We start from the raw sequence: 20,501 nt of genomic DNA, 5'->3' as shown, positions 1-20,501 counted from the left end.
AGGACTATGACTATCGGCGCGTATCCAATTTCATATGTCTATGTAAATTGTAGATCCACGGATTATACTACTCGTTCCTATCACAAGTTATTCTCTCGAACTCACTCGCAATATAAAATCGTTATTAAAGTTAGCTACATTTTAACAACACAATAACACAGTGGTATAATCAAGAATAATGCAACAATCAAGATATAAATTAATTAGATCAAATTTTGAGGTAGGATCCCCTTAAATCCCGACAAATAATAAAAGTTTAGCTACTCGAATTCATATTGAAAATAAACACAACAATGTTTAAAAGATGAAAACTAAATAAGAAATACTAGAATTGACGAAAAACGCGAAGAATAGTGCCCGGAAATCCTCGAATCTTCAATCCAAGCGCAAAAGTCTCTCCAAAGCTTGTGGCGGCTCTGAAATCTCGTCTGAATATGCTCCAAAACGTCCAACCTCCTTTCCATATCATCCCCATTCAGCACATAAGGTAAGGAATCGGCTATGAATTTTTTCCAAAAATAAACGGCGCTCGGGCGGTAGAATATTACCACTCGAGCGCCACGTCTTCTGTAATCTGCTTGGGACATGCGGAATCTCGCGCTCGGGCGGTAGAAAGTTACCGCCCGAGCGCCATAACTTCTGTAACTTGCCTCTTCTTGGATCACTTCTCGCGCCCGAGCGGTAGAAAACTACCGCTCGAGCGCCGACCTCTCTGGATTTCAGCTCTTTGCGTGATTTTTCTCGCGCCCGGGCGGTAGAAAATTACCGCCCGAGCGTCGCCTCTTCTGCACATTATCTTCTTGGCTTGGCACTTGGTTCCGATTTTAGTTTTCCGGCCATTTTTCCTGCAAATTCGTCATGCACAAGTGAGAAATGATCAAATGCACATGCTTACTCTAAAATGAACAAAATGTAAACGAAATGTACGCATGCACAATGCAAACACACACAAACTAATGCAATAAAACACGTAAAAACCACACGTATCATATTGTTATCAGGATTTTTACTCGTTCATATTTGTTTTATTTTTAAACTGCAGTATTTTCATCTGGTAGATGGTTACGATTATTTTTGAGAGCTGAAATTTTCAGCAGTGTTGCATGCATAAATAATCTATGAATTTTTGAGAATGAGCTTGTAAAAAAAATTAGTGGCATTTTTAATTAGTAGATGTTTCATTATAACTCTTAAGCGGCATGAACATCAATTGCATGTGAGTGGCGATAAAGGCAAGTTTGAGAGTGAATTAAATCTTTATAAAGTGTTGGCCCCTGAGCAAATCACATATCTCTCAACCACTCAGGTACTACCAACTTCATCTACCGTCGTGTTCATTACTTCTTCTATTTCAGAGGTTCCGGTTAACACCATTATGCCTAGTTATACGGACAACATCCTACCAACCATTGAAATCATTATGTCAAAAGATGATCCCAGTCACTGAGACGATCACTGCACAAAATGCACCCAGCTTCACGAACTCTCAGCAAGAGATTCTTGTGAAATACACACCCATTTAAGAGTCTGAATCAGTTGTGCCTCCAACCTCGGCACATATCGGTCTATCTGAAGTACTTCTGATTTCTGCCGAAGAAGAAGTGCAACTCTTTCTGACTTTGATCAAGGAACAACCCACACGGAGATCTCTTCTCCTCCCAAGTCTGAATCTGTTGTTGATCCTGCTCAGGGTATTCCCCAAGAACCGTCAGTATCTTCAACTGGTGTACCTAAGGATGACACTGAAACTATTGCTTCCTGGCCTATAGACTTTTTTTTCCTGAGAACCCATTGACCGGTCTTGTGGCACAATAAGTCCCAAGTGTAGCAATTCTTGTTTCTTCTGTTGCTTTGGACAAGGCAGTTGATGTTCTATCTTTCGAAATCGATGAACCACAGCCTTTCATGTCAATCGAGAAAGCGTGCTCTTCTCCCTGGCTTCCATCAAGGCTAGAATGACTTCTTCATCGGAACTCTTCGAACCCGAGGAAGACAGTCATAAGTTGATTTTGGATTGCCTGGAGCTTGTGGATAAATTGATTGTTGCCCTCAACCAGAAGAAATTTAATCTTAAGAAAGCTTTTCAGTCTATGAAATCTGACTTCTCCAATGAATTTCTCACCATGAATAGCAGTCTTTCCCTCCAACAAGAACGGCACAATTCCTCGCATATCGAACGGCACAATTCCTCGCATATCAACATGTGCAACGAGATTTCAGGCCAAATGTCTAGATTACAAGCACACGTTGATCAGCGCATGGATGTCCAAGGAGCTCAACTTACTGAAATCATGCAATTTCTTATGCATGGTGAAGTCAAAAGGGGGGAAATAGAGAGGCAGAATGAAGTACTGAAAGCGAAAGAGGCTGTTGGGAAAAGGGTTGCAGATCGTGTCAAAGCTGATTAATCTTTGGTACAAAAACAGCTTGAAGAAGAGAAGAAGAGACGAGCAGAAAAGAAGGGTTAATGCACTGGGTTTATGAAATTGTTTGCACCGCTTGTAGTTCGTAATTTTATTAATTCAATGAAATACATTCTTTCTCTTATTACGTTTTTATGATTTCCTGTAATTTATTGTATAGCTCTGCAGCTTCGTCATCACCAAAAGGAGAAATTGTTAAGATATTGTTATTACCATTAAATTTTGGTGATCGACAAAATCAAAACAGCACCTAACTGATTCAGAAAACAACCACAATATATCTTGTACAACAGAAATGCTTCAACCGCTTGCAGCATCTCAGCAGCTTGAAGAGTTTCAAACGTTAAAAGTTTTCCAACCGGCTAACTTAAAGACTTCAACCGCTTCATTTAAGAAGCTATTTATTGAACACTTAATCAAGAACATTATCTGACCGACTTGGGACATTCAATGGTTTTGCACCACTACAAGTCAACCATGTATTGCTCCAGTCTTGATAAAGATATTTATTTATGTCACTATCCCAAAATGGAAAAATTATTCAATTATCCTACAAGTTCTGATGGAGCTAACAGTTACTATGAAAGGATATCTAGCAGCAGCTCTTCAGAGGAATGTGATTCAATGTTTCACAAGCAAAGAGAACATTAAATGTTTTCGCAACTGATAATGGCATATCATTTCAACGCTACAGGTTTACTTTATATATCCTTTGTCGGCCGTTGCACTGATAGCCTATATAAATGAAGAGTTGAAGAATGCAAGCACAGATCGCCGGCATTTGCACTCTACGACATACAAGCTTTTCAACCAATATATTGTCACATCACTAAGCTTGCATATCTAAAGATCTTGAGCGCACTAAAAGTTTCATCCTTTATCGCTCATTCAAGCACGTACTCATCATAAATCTATCTGAACATTCAAGGATCAACCTCGTTCTACTCAATCATATTGTTATCAGTAACCTTTGGGTTATTTGATTTACTAGTGGTCTGGTGAACCGAGGGTTCCTAAATATCCAGAAGTGTAAAGTTTTCTCTAAGAGTTCAACCACAGGCAGTGTGATAAGTGCCGATGAAGTGGGCTGTTGCAACAGTTTGTAAAACCAAAATCTTTTAGTGGAATCCTTCCTAGAAAGGAAAAAGGGTAACGTAGGAGTTTTATCTCCGAACATCCATAAAATCATGTGTCTTTACTTTCTACAATCTCTTACATTTTGAACTGTTTCTTGTTAACAAGCTAGCCAACTGGTTGTAGCTATCATTGGAAATTCTGAACCGTCTTTCGCACTTTTTAAGTGGTTCACATTTCTAACCGTTCAAGTAAAATTTCAACCTCCTAAAAACGATTGTAAACAAATTTAAAAACGTCAATTTCTTAAAAAGTTTATTCACATCCCCTCTAAACTCTTTTCTGATCCAAACAAAATGTATAAAATATTAAATACAAAAAAATTATAATATTAAAAATTAACGTGAATATTCTAGAAATATATTTATGATAGTATATAAATTGAAATAAATATAATAAAAAGTAAATAGAATGATGTATAATTGGAGGACTCTGAGAACATTTGTTTTGTGGGTGTATGATTATGGGAAGAGTTTTACAATATTCATATGACATTGATGTGGAGTAATAGGACCCATAGTGAAGTTAGGTTTATAGGTTTAGAATTGCTACCACACTAATCTTCAATAGTTGTTCACGTATGAGCTATGAACTAGGCATGATAGGTTACTATAAGAAATGCTAATTATTTTTATCATATTTTGTATTGGTACATAGAATCTTCCGTAGTTCTCAAAAATAAAAATTAGATTTTCTCTAATCATCGTTCTATTTAAGGAATTCAACCAGATATTGCATCCTTCCGAGACTTTGCCGTCTAGGTTCTATTTTTGTTGAGTTTGAGGTTGATGCTTTTTCCGAAATTATCTTATATTACGATCAATTTTTTGATAATTCAAAACCTCCAATTTGGTGGTAGTCCAGCATCAGGCAATATATCAATATATGAAGTTCCCTGAAAGTATTTGGACATCCTTGAATCACCAAGGCCATTGTGTTTGTATAGAAATATAATAATGTTTAAATTAATAATGGGTACCCCTAACTTGCCGATCTAGGAATGAATTGAACTTCCTTGCAGCCAAAAGAAAAAGCTGATCCATTAGAGAGTAATGGTCAAAAAAAGTGTTCTACAAAAAACCCAAAAAACACAAATTAAACATGAAACATGTGGAAAAAATTTCGCTTAGAATAAAAATGTTAAAATAACATTCAATCATTTGGTTAACCATATTAAGCGTGAGAAACATGAAAAAAATGTGGAAAACACAATTTTTTAGATAAAATTTCATGTTAGATTTTTTACTTTTTATAAAATTTAACTTTGTTAATAAGAGAGAGATATGATCCAAAAGAGCACCAAAAATTTTACTTCACACAATTTGTTATTTTGAGAGTAGTGTTTTTTTTGCTAACTTGAAAATTTATGCATTTATTCTTAAAATTTGCATGTTTATGTTTATTTACCCTATTAATTGACTTGATATCATTAAAACTATAATAAAAACTTTAAAAAATAAATTCACGCTCAATCTCGTACTAAACCCGCTTAAGTTTGTAAAGCTTAAAACTTGACCATCACGCTTGACGTTATTTAGAACATTGGTCATAAAAAAGAGACTGGCAGGGAAAACATTCATACCTTCAAAATCCAAGATACTAAACCCTTGTTTTAAGGACATTAGGATGAATACAGCAAGTTGTGCACAATAGACAACTTCACAAAGGATGGGGATTAACGTCCCAAATCATCATTTCCCACTTGCATTCATACATTGCCTTCAATTTTATGCAATTTTGAGCCAGAAGGAAAATGAAAGAAATCGAGTTTTCAATGTCAAAAATGTTTGCCACAAAATATGGAAACTAGCATCCAACGCAGGGAAATGATTATTTACTCGTGTTTTTTCATCTTACTCCTGTCAAGTATCTTCTCTTAGGTGAATAAGATTTGGTTTTCGACCTCTTTTTGGGACGACTATGGCTAGAAATATTTTCCTCTATATCCTCATCGTCTGTAGTGATCTCTAATGGGTTTCGGCTCGACTTGATTTTCAAGCTCATCTGCTTAGGGACAAAGACGTTGAAGTAGTAGCTGATAATGGCCTCCATTTTCTTGTTTGGCAAAGCTTTTAAGGCGTTTTTCAATAACCAATCACTTTTCTTTGGGAAATTCATTCCCAAAATAGAGTCGAACTTTTTCTTTTCATTAGCAGTCCAATTCTGAGACGCACCTTCTCCCATTTCATCGAATTTCCACTCCCAAAAGGCAGCGCCAAGTTCAATTTGTAGCTTCATCTTTTCCTTAGCTTTATGCGTTTTAACGCATTCAGAAGATCCGGGAACATGGCATGAACAAGTACCGGCTCCTCCTTTCCCAATGGGGTTCAACTTTACTTGAGAGGCCCTATTTCCATTGAAACCCATAATTTTTGGCATATTTGTGTTCTTGATTGGCCAAACTTTAGTTCCTAACCAACGTGAAGTGTCTAATTTCTTGTAAGAAGGGCCAATGAATGTAGGCAAATCGGCTTGAAAACGAGGCCCTACAGGTACCACGGGTTTTTGGATATTCTGATGATTGTCATACGATAATTGCTCGGTTTTGGGTGGAGATAAGAATTTTTTCTTATTCCTCATATTAGATGAGCTTGAATTCATTGCTAGAAACTGCATTAGAGTACAAATACCAAAATCTAATGAGACTCAACGAGATCAGAGCGACTGATACAAAAGAATCAATTGTAATCGTAATAAGACTTCTCGTCTCGGACTTGTGCTTGGCTGAATTAGTCCAATAATTTCTTCTCAACAAACAGGTTGAGCGAAAAATGACCGTAGTTACTAGAAGAACAACGGGCACTAAAGCTCACAAGTATCTTAGAGTTTAGGTGCAAGTCACAAGACGAGGCACATACTTTATTTTAATAAAGCACCCTAAATTAATATGTAGAGCTTAGGCACAAGTCACAAGACGAGGCACAAGCTTTATTTTTATTAAAGCACCCTGAATTAATATGCTAAGATCTAAATATATGACGAAAATATGATGCAATGCATACTTTACGAATTATTAAAGAATAAAAAAAATACTTTTAGTATGTAACCGAGTGACAACTTGTCGTGCAGGAGCAATCAGGAGTAATAGGGCGGAGTATAGAAGTGGTGGAAATTTTTTTATTAATTGTCCAAGTATATGAACAAAACATGAAAAACGATGCTCGTTATTTTGCATTTCATTGTGGATTTCAATGTGCTTAACATTCAGCCTTGAGCTTTTGAAGTGCACAAAGCCTCGGGCTTTATGGTTAAATAGTTGGCTTCATTGAAGATTGAACCTTATCAAGAGTCACGACGCAAAGGTCGAGCCTCGACAAGCCTTGAGCATAGACATACATTTTGGACTTTTAATAACTATGAAAACATCAACCTTTGAAAGGACAAAGAGCTGATTTCTAGGAAAATTGCAATACAAAATTCAAAAGTAGTTTTAGGATGTCGTAAAGAATAAATTAACAAATGTTATACAAATCCGACATCCAGCATTACTCCAATCCAGCATTGTGTTTCCGTAATCTCTTATTAAACTAGACCATGTCATTATAGGAAAACAAATGGTTAACTGTCACTTCCCTTGTGGTGTAGTGGCAAAAACTTATAGCAATAGAGGAGAAAAGTAAGTTTGAATCCACGTCAAAACAAAAATCTCCCACTATATTATAACCAAAAAAAAAGACAATTGTCTAACTCCAATATCATTCCCCCATGGCGGGAGGCTTATGCTTACGAGGAGAGAGTAAAATAGTTGCTTTTTCACAAATGAAAAAACAAAAAACAAAAATTCAAGAATTATTTATGTACAATTTTTCAAAATATACAAGTTCTTCCCAAATATAATTATTATCCTCTTATCGTAGTTCTAGAGGTCTTTGCCCTAACATATTGCACTACCATACCACAGTCCATCAAACTTTCTGCTACTAAGGACTTTCAGCTACCCACTTTCAAATTCATTAGTCATACTCATTATATTGAATAAGATTCCAATAACACTAGTTTGGAACTCATTGTCTTTCATCCCGCTTGTTCGTTAAGAGAGTGAAACATAATAGGAAAAGTGGCTAAAACTCTCTAATCTATGTTGAATACAATAATCACCTCCCTTTATGTATGGCAAAACATATTAGGGATAAATGAAATCAATTAAACAGAATCAAGTTAAATATTATGAAAGATTTATCATAATTTTGATATGATATGCAATCTTTTTGTTTGTACCTTAATATCTTAATAATTTCGAATATGATCATATTTTCCTATGCTCTAATCAAAGCACAACTCTAAAGTAAATTCATAGCAATAAAAAATAAATCAATTCTTAATATACCAAAACCTACTTAACTAAATAGATCTGGGAAATCCGAGGCAAATTGCATCAGCACCTTCTGTAAAAATTCAAAAAAACGAAGACCCAATTAATTGTATTTAAAACATTTTGTTTTTAAAAATCAAATATTAAACCATTGAAAACGGGGTAAATATGCTTGAGTTTTTATAAACATAGGTTACATGTGCTTGATTTTTAAAAATGGAAGATATATAACCTATTAAAATTTTTAGAGGGTTTCATTTCTTTTAGACTTTTCACAACATGGACTAGTGCAATTAGCTCTAAAAATCCGGTTTATGTTGAGTTCTTGTCCCAATTAAACTCAGAATTTGGACAGTAAACAACAACGGGGAGGCATGGTGGCAAAACCAAGAATGAAATTTTTGGTAAAGTACATTCAGTAGGACGTCCAAACTACTGTCTTGAAGAAGAGGCCTTCCAATTCTTAGACGCATTCAAACGTTACTGCCCTGAATAACAAACCACTCTACCAACTGATAAATTGGGGATAATACATAATCATGTCCCTATTTTTTTCCCTTCTTCCTCATTATGTCCCTCTAGTTTCATATGTACTATTTAAATCTCTCAACTTTTACATTGGGTCCCATGAACGTCCCTGACATTCGTTATCATGGGTAGTAACATTTGACATACTTCACATGTGAAGTGTGTGCGATTTCAGTTCCCCAAATTAAAGAAAACTCAAGCCTAATTCCAACATGCACAACATGTGAATCATCTTTCCCAAGTTGAAGATTTCTTTGCCGATCTCACACTGCGATACCGAGGAAAGCACGACAAAAAGCTTACACATCGAAGCAACTAAATTAAGAGCAAACAGAAAGGGAGTGCACTTTGTCGATGGAGGTTCCCGTTGAACTTTCCTCGACGTCGCGGCCACAAGATCGGGGAAGAAATCTTCAGTTTCGTAAAGATAATTCACAGGTCGTGAACAATGGAATTAGGGCTAGGGATTTTTCTTTCATTTAATTTGGGAAAACTGGAATCACATGAAGTTCGTTACATGTTAACGACCGAGATAACGTCAATGATGCTTATGGGACGCAATTGAAAGTTGGGGGACTTAAATGGCACATGCGAAACTAGAGGGATAAAATTGGGAAGAAGTGCAAATTATAGTGACATAATTATGTATTATCCCGATAAATTGTGACAATTTATATCAGCTAATTTACATCAGCTTCCCACAATCTTATTTACAAATGGTTCTTCTAAGTAATGTTTGATGAAGTACCAACCTGTACAAATTTCATGCTACCTAGTTAAAAAATGAAGCAACTATGGAAAGAGAATAAATTGCCATACCCGCTTTGTAAAGAAGTACATGACTCATAGCAGGGGAGGGCGTGTCGTCCCTCAGATGAAAATTTCGTATTTTATTTATAATTTTTCAAAAGTATAGAACATTCACATCCCAAGATGAATTGTTCATTCCAAACACATCTAAAGTCTACTGCACAAACGAACAGAAGAGTCACCTCCATAAAGTCATAATTGGACAAGCCTAGTAATCAATTTCATGCACAAAATATATCAAGAAGTAGTCAAGAATCAATTATCTCATTTTCTTTGAAAATAATCGAGAAAGTTAAAACAAGTTCATAAAGAAAGAAAGGAAAGAAGAAACCAAAGAAAATATCAAGGATCAAAACAACAAAATTATCAATATGGATACCCTAACAAAAATTAATTTGATCTATCCAAGGAATAGTCAAGAAACACCAAAATATTCACTAGATGATTGGTCTTGTAGATTTACCAAACAGTACACAAAATTACATTACTCAGAACTATAACCTGATGTTTTTTCCAGTGAAAGAATTTGCAATTTGTAGTTATATTTTGCTGGCAAATACCGATTTCATAGAAGAAGCACAAGCAGTGTTTGAATGGCGGGGAAAATTAAGCATTCTTTGAGAAGGATTCGAGTTTTATTGTTTGCCATAGCTTTCGAAAGTTTCAAATAGGGAATTCTTCAATTTTTAATCGATATTCAACAATCAGTATTTTTGTGCAGGAAAACAAACTCGAAGTCAATTTGGAAAGAAATCAATCACCGGTAATTTGGAAAGAGTGCATATGAACATATTATGGCAGATCTCAATCAAATGAAACCAGCATAGATCATGGGACTTGATTCTGATCTTCGATTTTCTTCACCCCCACAAATAATCATAGGTACCAACACTCGTGATCATAGAGATTTTTTTACAATCTTGAGGTTTCTCTCTGCGTATTTAGCCAAGTACCATATATGGAACAAAATTTCTTTTACTTTAATTTCTATATTTGGGCAAATTCTATACTAGAGCTAATGTCTTAGTTTTGAAAATACATGACAAAAATTAAGTAAATAAAAATGCATGCAGAAAATATATATTTGATGGCCCGATTTAAAGTTGAGTATACAGTTACATACCTGAATGTCGCCTCAGCCGTATAGACCTCGAATTCCGAATTATCTACAAATTAGAGTTTTATTATCATTAATATCCTTATTACTTTATTTCCAATATTATTATTATTATTTTATTTATTTTGACATACTCATTATTTATTATTTCCTTTTATCCCTAATGTATTTAAAATTTCCATCTCTATGTTTGTCACGCTCGAGCTCGGGTCTGCTCCTGCGTAACTGCACAATGGCTCCTATAACAATAGCTCCTATAACAACTACTTCATATTCGTCATCGCTTTACGAAAATGATTAACTCAAGTTGCTATAGAAATTAATTGTAGCTCGTTATAAACTAATTTTAAATATTTAATTTTTGCTGTGTGGGGCAACAGGTATCACCATCTCCCCTCCTTCAGAACATCGGCCTGACCCCACGATCCACCACCGTAGGGAATCTAGAGGTGGCTCCTACAGGTTAAGAGGTGGCTCCCGTCATGTAACACTTGCCCCGCAGGTTCAAGAGGTGGCTTTCACACACGTAGCACTTCGCCCTACATAGCACTTATTTCTCGGTATTCCTTGCTGGTGACCATCTTTGATACAATTTTGTCACGCCTGTGACAACTTCGTATTCGTCCTCGCTTTAAGAAAATGATTATCCCAAATTGATACAGAAGTCCATTGTAGACAAGAAGAATTACAATGTTAACTCACTCTACACACATGTATCCATCTCTATAGTCTAAACATACTTAAGTTCGATGCATAGAGCTCTAAAAATTCCAATTCATTATCCCAAGCTTTAGTTTCCAGCCCATGTAATATGTTTCCTATATCATTATCTAGTAATTTTACCAAAGTTCCCATAACAGTCTACTAATATTTCCTAGTGTTCCCATTTGCTATATCATGGAAGGATGACTCATTCATGACCCGTTGCCACGTTTTCTTCATTCATTTATTTCTTTAGCCTCTTAAATCCCAAATACTAATATTAATACAACTCCATGTACTATTAGGTATCATTTGACTCGTGAGATGACAATAAAATATCTATAATATGGGATAATGAATTAAAAGATATGGATAACATAACTAATTTTAACTCCGATCTATATATTGTTAGGCACCACTTGGCTCATAGGATGATGATGAAATATCTATAATACGGAATAATGAATTAAAGATACGGACAACATAACTATTTGAACTCCAATTATTGTAGAACTCGAGCCAAATGACTGGATGAAAAAAGATCTATCACTCCCACCGAGGAATGTCTTATCGTATTATGCTAATCGAGTCCACAAGTTATAAAGGCTAAAACAATCTGGAACCAGTGCCTAATTAGCAAACATTCGACCATCATTATACACATTCATGAATTTGATTTGTTATTAAATTAAGAATACCAATTACCTGCATGTTCACTAATGCGCGAACCCAAAAGCCAATTTATACCTCTTTAGACTTCACCGCAATCTCAAAGTTCCATAGTCATCATAATTAAATGCCAATTGAAGCCTTATTTCATACCTTAGTTTCACTTGCTTTGCACCTAGGCTATTTGTCAGTTGCTTCAACTAAAATGATCACAGCCACTGTTAAAATCTCCTCTTGCCCTAGTTCTTCAAACACAAATTGGAAGCTACCAGATAATGGATAAGCAGAACAGACGCATGCATTTGTTCAAAGCCCAAACACAACAGGCTCATGCATTTGAGCCCATCAGATTATTTGTTCACCAAAGCCCATTAGCAGATTTGAAGATTTATCCACACACAGTTGAAGGAATAATCTCGAAGAGTTTGTTTCAAGCCTAAATGATAGGCTGTGAAACCTCGACGCACCTTTTGACCAGAGTGTCTCGCCTTTTTGCCTCACAATCCAAGGCTAAAGTTATGCAATACAAACTACAACAACAAACCTTGAAGAAGGGCACTGGGTGTATGAAAGATTACCTCAATAAAATGAAAGGCTACATGGACACTCTTGTTGCTTGTGGTCATCCCGCAACTGAAGAGGACAAAATATGTATACTTTAGATGGTGTTGGCCTAGAATATGACCCTGTTGCTGTTCATGTGACGTCAAGAGTCAGCTCCTTGAGTTTTCAGAGGTTGATGATCATTTTCATTCCCATGAAGGGAGATTGGAGTTTGTCCACATTAGTGGTGATACTATCCCACGCTACGACAATACGTCAACTATGCCCCAGCAAAAGAAGTTTGAACCAATCTGCAATCCCATGGATCATCTAACAGAGGCTGTGGCTATGGCAGATCCAATCGTGGTGGTAGAGGCATATGGCAACCCAACAATGATCACTCTGTTTGTCAATTTGTGATGTTCCTGGACATGTCTTTGAAATTTGATGCTATCGTTTTGATAAAGATTTCATTCCCAGCATACAGGGCCCCCCTGACAGTCTCTTTTTAACCCCAATCGGCCCTCTCATCCGTATCCCACAGCGGCAGTCGCCTCCTCAAACTCTGAAGCAGTAAGTGAAGATTGGTGGTTTCCAGATTCTGGTACGTCACACCATGTTACTCGTGATCTTGGGAACCTCTCCATCGACTCCGAGTATTCAGGAGGTGGTAAGGTTCACATGGGCAATGACACGGGTCTGTCAATTTCTCATGTTGGTCACTCGAAGTTTCTTTCTACTTCTTCCCCTAACATTTTTCTGCTCACTAATTTACTCAGGGTTCCTCAAATTACTAAGAATCTACTTAATGTAAATAAATATGCCAAGGATAACCTTGTCTTTTTTTAATTTCATCCTTCTTTTTGTTTGGTGAAGGATCAAGCGACAAAGGTTTCTCTTCTCAAAGGGACTTTGCATGAAGGGTTGAACAAGTTTAGTCTTGGTTCATGGATTAGTTCAAATCCCACACAGAATAGGCTCATGCATTTGAGCCTATCAGATTATTTGTTCACCAAAGTCCATTAGCAGATTTGAATATTTACCCACACACAATTGAAGGAATATTTTGGAAGAGTTTATTGCAACGGTGGAACAGAATTTAAGCTAGGTGTCAAAATATAATTCATTATCCTTGTACCCAGTAAATGTGTGAGGTAAGGGAGAAATACAGAAATTCATTTGATGATTACATCACTTATTGTTCTTAGTTAAATTCTTTAACTCTACCCAGCTGCAACTTAAATGAACTGGGCATTGGGGTTAAACTCCTTTAGTTGACTGTCTAACGAATCAGGCAGTCAGGGCCATGCTTATTTGGAGTCAAATGAGTCTAATGACTCAGGCCCATCCCTTTTTTGGGGCCCAAAAATTTTTTTAAAAAATTATTATATATAATACTAGATAGCCCCCACATATGCATCTATGGAAGCGAAAGGAAAAATCCAGTTTGTGAAGAATTAGTGAGGCCGAAACATGAATTTTATTATTAAAAAAATCACTCGTAAAATTTTAAGAAATTATTGGTCCTCTTCGAAATCAAAGTCAGGAGTGGATGAATTAATCTAGCTGGCAATAAGTTGTTGGTATGATTTACCAAACCAGTCTAGTTTTCTTATCAGGGTGGAGTAATGGTGGGAAGCATGGCGGATTAAGGACAAGTATAAAAATCGGAACAAATCAGAAAAAGAGAATTAATCATATATTACCTTCGAATTAATGATTTATTCACTCTTTCTGAGGCGGGGATTCAAGATTTGAGACTTCCCTTTTGTTTTTGCTTTTGTAATATATACACGAGTAAGTTTCCAAATCATTAAATCTCATGCTATGAAACTTTGCTTGAAAGTGCATAGAAAAAACCCAAATATTTCTTGAAATATGTATTCAAAATTTCAAATATCAATATATATTATATAACGAGATGAAAAATTGAAAACCCTAAAGGCCCCATGGAATCAGTCCATTCGTTCACCATATCAGGTCCAACTAAGATCAAAATTCAAAAGTGAAAGGTTAAAAATGTGTGTGGGGCGTATCAAGAATGTGTGGTGATTGGCTGTAACTGATATGTATATTTGATGTTGAATTCGGTTGGTGGATAAGACAGCCTTTCCGAGTTATTTAGTTGTGTAAAAAGTGGGAGATTCATTCAAGCTATTAATGTGGCTAAAGATTGTTTGCGCTTGATCATCAGCGTCTTTTTATGTGATATTCATATGAATAATGATTGCATTTAGAATCTCAAATGCTCATATTGCTTATAAAATCTTGTTGACTGTCCCGATCACAGTAGCAAGTGCAGAGCAAAGTTTCTCAAAGTTAAAGCTCATCAAAACTTTTCTCCGATCAACCAAGTCACAAGAAAGATTGAATGAATTGGCTATGTTATCGATTGAGAAAGAAATTACTGAACAACTTGATTATACAGTATTGATTACTATTTTTAGCTCTAAAACTGTTAGGCGGGTTGTTTTTTATGATCATTTTGGACATGTTTGATATTTTTATTCATTTAATTTTTTATATTGTCTTTAACATATTTATTTAATTTGAAAAATTGCTATGAAACTAAAAAAAACATGAACACACAATTTTGGAACTGCTCGAGGCAAAAGTGGTTCAAAAACTTAATGAGTAAATTCTAAGCCTATGCGGCAGAATACACCATTAAATTACTAAAAAAATTAGTTACTATTAAGTCTGGAATAAGTATTAAAACAAAACCACAGCAGCAGTATTCGAATCTATAGAGCGGTAACACGAATGAGAAACGATGCTTACCGCCCGCTAAAGTTTGATCCTCCACCTCGATTCCCTCACCAGTTCAACCCCTCGAGCACTAATATCGATCTGCATAACTCCAAACAGTTGCAAATGATTCATTAAATTTTCCGAGAATAAGCGGAAACTGCCGACCTGAATCAGAGAAATAAACTTGAGAATGTTTGTTCGTTTCACTACAACATCAAGGAATCCAATCGAATTCCCACACTCACCTTCGTTTCACTCCGCAATTATCCTCTGTTCGGCGCTCGATTGTGCGAAGAGGTTAGAGTTAGCTTCCTGTTCGTTTCTACGTCGAGGAAATTGAAATTATTTTATGAGAATTCGCTCCTCTTCTGTCTTCCTCTCCTATCGATAGACGATTTTGCTGAATTGAAATTTAAATCTGGAAATGGCCGAACAAAAGTCTCTCGCGGCCGAGGGAGTTTTGCAGAAATAGGTGGGCCACGGACCATGGGAGTGTAGATTAAAGTTTTAAATCGGAAAAGAAATAATCATCGATTTACTATTTTGGTCATAAAAATAAAAACTTAAATGAATGAAATTAAAAAATACACCACAAACTCAATTTAGATATAAAACTCTAATCCAAACTCTATCCCAAATATGTTAAAATGGATCCGAATATGAAAATATTGACTAAAACCTAGGTCTCTTGTGAGACAGTCTCACAAATATTTATCTGTGAGACGGGTCAACCCTACCGATTTCAAAATAAAAAGTAATACTCTGAGCATAAAAAGTAATACTTTTTCGTGGATGACCCAAATAAGATATCTATCTCACAAAATACGATCCTTGAGACCGTCTCACACAAGTTTTTGCATTGACCAAAATGTGAAAACTCGGAGCCAAATGTGAAAAATTCGACCCAAATATTAAAAAGTTGACTCGTGCTCGACCCACATGTGAAAAATTCGACCCACGTGAAAAATTCGAGTTAGATAAGAAAAACTCAACCCAAGAGACCCGAATGTTAAAAAACTCGACCCAAATATAATATATATATATAATTATTTACGTAAATATTCAATCAAACATGACATAGTATAGTGAAAGCTTATGTGTTGTGCAAAAACATAAGATTTGAATATGGATTTGGTCAAAATGTGATGTTTTTTATTTTATTTAACAATCATTAATAAAGACTATCTTGTTCTTCTAAATCACTTCCTTTGACCAAATTGAAAAAAGTCATACTCCTTCCAATTAAAATAAATTGGTGGGGAGTCATATATATTTTAATAACCCGACGGACCATTTAGATGTATGCTAATTAATAGTCCAAGTACTTTGACATAAGATTTCAGTTGGGAATAATTCTAGGAAACAGACTAGGTAAAATTATAGTAATTGGATGATGAGTCAAAGTATTGTACCCACATAGATCAACGTTTAAATACTAGAATATGAATTATTTTTTTTAATTTAGGCTAATCAAATTCAAGTGACATGAGATAAATTGATTAAAATTAAATTAAACAAGTAAAATAAATTAATTAAAGCAAAAAAATCCGAATTAGAGACGAGGGAAAATTAATTTAGATGAAAATTCAATTTATAAAAAGCGACTATGATGTACAACGGTACCGAGAAAATTTATAATCTACATGTCAAATTCAAATTCGATAAATTATTTACTTAATCATGATAAAATTCTGAAGATTTTATATTAAACGATTTCTTGAATTAATAAACATAATTAAAGCTAACAGTCTAATTTTTCCTAACTAAATTTAATTAGATTCAATCTCATTAAGTCGTCGTGGACTTTCACTTTTTCAATCTCAAGTTGCACACTGAAATCGAATACTATTTATAGTCAGTTTAACAATGTGTTGACTGATGTAGTGAAGCAAATATTAATTTAAGGCCTTCCGATTTTATATTAACCAACAAATATGTTATTTATTGGTCAAATTAAAAGAACACAAGATAAAAGACATCAATAAATGAATCAAAATAAATAATAAATCGAATCAAACTCGAAACATTAAAAATAACTTGTCTCGGCCTTATTGTGTCCTTATTCTATAAAAATCTACCCCAAAATTCAAAACAAAAGCGAAAACTCATGTTTAAATTCATAGGAGCAAACATAATCAAGAAGGAATAAGAGGAATTCTCAGTGATATGGCGTGTGTTGAGGTCTTCTTCCGATTTCTATCTTCTGCCTTTATCTTCCAACGTGTTCTTCATCTTCGTCTGTAACGTACCGTACTTTAAAACTACTTAAAATTTGCGTAAAATAAAATTTTCTTAAATAAGTAATAATCTATCAAAATGAAATATAAATAAAACATTTGACTAAATATTTGAAATACAAACGAGCTTGCAACAAGCACTTTTTTAAAACCACATAAAGTAATTTCTTTAAAATCAGAGTGAATGAATTTAACAAGCATAAAATTCTTGAAACTTTAGCGTCCTCGGGTTAGGCCTCCGCACAGTTCGATCAAACTCACTGGTCCACGCCTCTTGCCTCCTCGTACTCGTCCTCACCTGCATAGATTAAGTCTAGTGAATATAAAGACTCAACATGTATAAACTGAGAATAACAAGTAATACATAATAAACCCCCATGCATTTTAAAGTAGTACATACATACTCAAACTTTGAACATACTTTCATAAAATTAGAAGTGCCATCATTTCATAAACGTGCTGCATCATATATACTTAAACATGCATAATCATCATCATTTTGCGTAGAAATATGTTTCAAAGCAAGTGACTTATAACATAATGTGCTTTATCATACTAAACCACAATACTAGCTTGGCAGGGATCATCACAGCCTTTCGACTGAACGTCCACTCCCACATACATAAGATCCCCGGTCATGCTTTATCGGGTGGATTGGTCCCTTGTCATGGTTTACCGCCTCTCAATTATGATCAAAACTCGTTCATGCTTTACCGGGGTGGAGAGGTCCCGGACACGTTCTCCGGCTCCAAACTCATAACATAATTGGTCACAAGGCATTTCGCATAGCTCAAAAACATATAACATTTTCTTTTGGTACGTCGAACATACTTACAGAGTGCTAAGGGCTTCATTGGATCTCGCTTGGGCTACTAATGCACATATATACTAATACATTATTCATGCAACTTAAATTCCAGAACTTAACCATACCAATCATACTCACTACCGAATTAATTAAATAACTTATGACTTTCCAGACCACTCGGGACTTGACCATTTTAATCATCATACTAAACCATGACATCGAACCCCGAACAGATCCTGGTATGGAGTATGAACATCCCAAGCAATGGAAGACACTGACTCCGCTTAAACCATAATTCAATGATTCCTATTCAAGCTTCAAATCAGCTAATATATGTAGAGCACAAAATCAGTACACGTAAAAATCATGCATTTATTTAATTGTTAAATTAGTTATTTAAATTTAACATGATTTTTAGCGATGCATGATTTATGAATTTGTATTATTTTAAATTATTTATGTTTATGTGATGCACGTTAAAATGTTTTCTTGAGTTTCATGTTTCAGGCGATTATTCAATGCGGGATCGAGGAAAAGAGACCGGCGACGATTTTTGCAATTTTAAAATGTGGTATTTTATCTTAAGTTAGGATTGTGATATTTTAAATGAATTATTTATTTTTATCATTTTTAAAGCCTACTTTATTTAATAGGTAATTTTTAAGATTCTTAAACTTTTAAAGTTGAACACTTATGTGTTTTATTTTAAATTAGGAGATGCTAGTATTTTAGTGAGATATTAGTATTTTATGTAGTGGATTTATTTGTTATTAGCATTTTTAATTAATCAATTAACTCACTAATTACCTCCTATTATTACTAAACTCACGCACACACCCATATACTCACACACACATTCACGATAACACACACACACATTTTTACTTGCTCTTCATTCCATTTTTTTTAAAGAAAAAGTTAGGGTTCTTAGCACAAAAAGCAGTCGCCCTTTTCTCTGAAATTTTCCAGCAATCCGTTGTCCATTTTTCTTTTAGAAAAACGTGCCACGTTCGTCCCGGATCAACCCTCTCATCCTTCACGCTTCGGTATCGTCGTTTCAGAATTTTTAAAGATATTGTTTCTGCATCGATCTCGTTATATTATGTGTTGTGATGTTTATTATGCATGAAAATCCATGTATGTCGTGAAAAGTTTGAGCAAAAACGTTTGAAATGATTTTTAGATAAAAAATTTTAGATATCAAAACGTGTCTGCTGTCATTTCGATTTCTATGAAAAATCGGTTTATTTTCTGGAAGAGTTTTCAACATTAAAACGTAGTACTTTTCTATACCTTCCATTGGACAGTAATTCGTAATTTTTGGACAAAAAACGAATGAGTTATTATCGTTTTCGTGGGACTGATCAAACTGTGACTTTATGAAAATGCGTTCTTGACGTGTTCTTGAAGTTTATTTGTTGCAGGCTTCGTTGAGAATCGTTGGGTGATCGCTGCTGCATTTAGGTATATTGAGTATGAGGTTGGGATGACTTTTGGTGCTTCATTTCGTGTCGAAAAGCACTTGTTTGCATTAGAGGTCGTAGGAAATGTTTTGGTGTCAAAATGTTGTGTTCATGAGTTGTGTTGCATTGCAGGTCGTGCTTCATTGTTTCGGGGTGTTTGTGTGAGTTGAATCATTGCTATAGTGTCCTAGGATGAGTCTTGAAGTGTTGTTTCGAGTCGATTGGGTGTGGCATAGTGTTTGCATCAAATTTTGTTCTTGGGTCTCGAGTTTGCGCAGAGTTAGCGCCGCAGCGCTCACCAGGGAGCGCCGCATCGTCCGTTCTACGCAAGTCTAGCGCCACGGCGCTGCCCTTGTGGCGCCATAGCGCTAGACCTGCGACCTAGCTAGCGCCTAGGCGCTAGGCAGTGCCGCAGCACAGCGCTGTCCAGCGCCTAGGCGCTTGAACATAACTTTTAAATCACTATTTTAGCCCCATGTCTTCTATGTTTTGGGAAATGTTCACACATCATTTTAGGATTTGTTTCGGGTGTTGATGTCATGGTTTAGTACGATGATTAAACGAGGTCAAGTCCCGAGTGATTTAGAATGTCATAAGTAAAGTGTCATTTCGGGTGACGGGCATGACTATTACGTTTAAGTTATGGAAATTAAGTACATGAAAACATGTTAGTATGTGCAGCAGTGGCTCCAAACAAGATCCAACGAATCCCTCAACGCCATGTATGTATGTTCGACGTGAAAAAGGAAAATATTTTATGTTTTTGAGGTATGATAAATGTCTTGTGACCAATTATGAACGGATTTGGAAGTTGGTGAACGTGGCCGGGAACCTCTCCACCCCGGTAAAGCATGATCGGGTTTAGATCAGGATTGGAAAGGAGTAAAGCATGACCAGTGACCAACCCATCCAATAAAGCATGACCGGGGATCTCATGTATGTGGTAGTAGATTTTCTCTGTCAGCCCAGTACTATGGTTTAGTCTGATCAGGCACATTTATGGA

At 35.5% G+C, this 20,501-nt stretch overlaps 1 long non-coding RNA gene across 9 annotated transcripts; it reads right to left on the bottom strand.

Moving 5' to 3' along the window:
- Nucleotides 1-255: 255 nt before the first annotated feature.
- On the bottom strand, nucleotides 256-15,488 carry LOC142531866 (uncharacterized). 9 transcript variants are annotated; one of them, XR_012816398.1, is made up of 5 exons: nucleotides 15,235-15,488; nucleotides 15,020-15,154; nucleotides 10,331-10,373; nucleotides 7,900-7,942; nucleotides 4,929-6,167 (listed from the first exon to the last, which is right to left on the bottom strand). It is a non-coding gene; the product is annotated as an uncharacterized LOC142531866 (long non-coding RNA). The 9 variants fall into 9 exon arrangements; XR_012816401.1 differs by lacking the exons at nucleotides 4,929-6,167; nucleotides 7,900-7,942 and adding an exon at nucleotides 256-845; XR_012816402.1 differs by lacking the exons at nucleotides 4,929-6,167; nucleotides 7,900-7,942 and adding an exon at nucleotides 4,317-4,452.
- Nucleotides 15,489-20,501: the final 5,013 nt, after the last annotated feature.

Source organism: Primulina tabacum, chromosome 2 (assembly GCF_025594145.1).
Source record: "Primulina tabacum isolate GXHZ01 chromosome 2, ASM2559414v2, whole genome shotgun sequence".
Lineage (NCBI taxonomy): Eukaryota > Viridiplantae > Streptophyta > Magnoliopsida > Lamiales > Gesneriaceae > Primulina > Primulina tabacum.
Note: the sequence above shows the minus strand (reverse complement) of the source record. Positions and strands in the feature narration are given on the sequence as shown.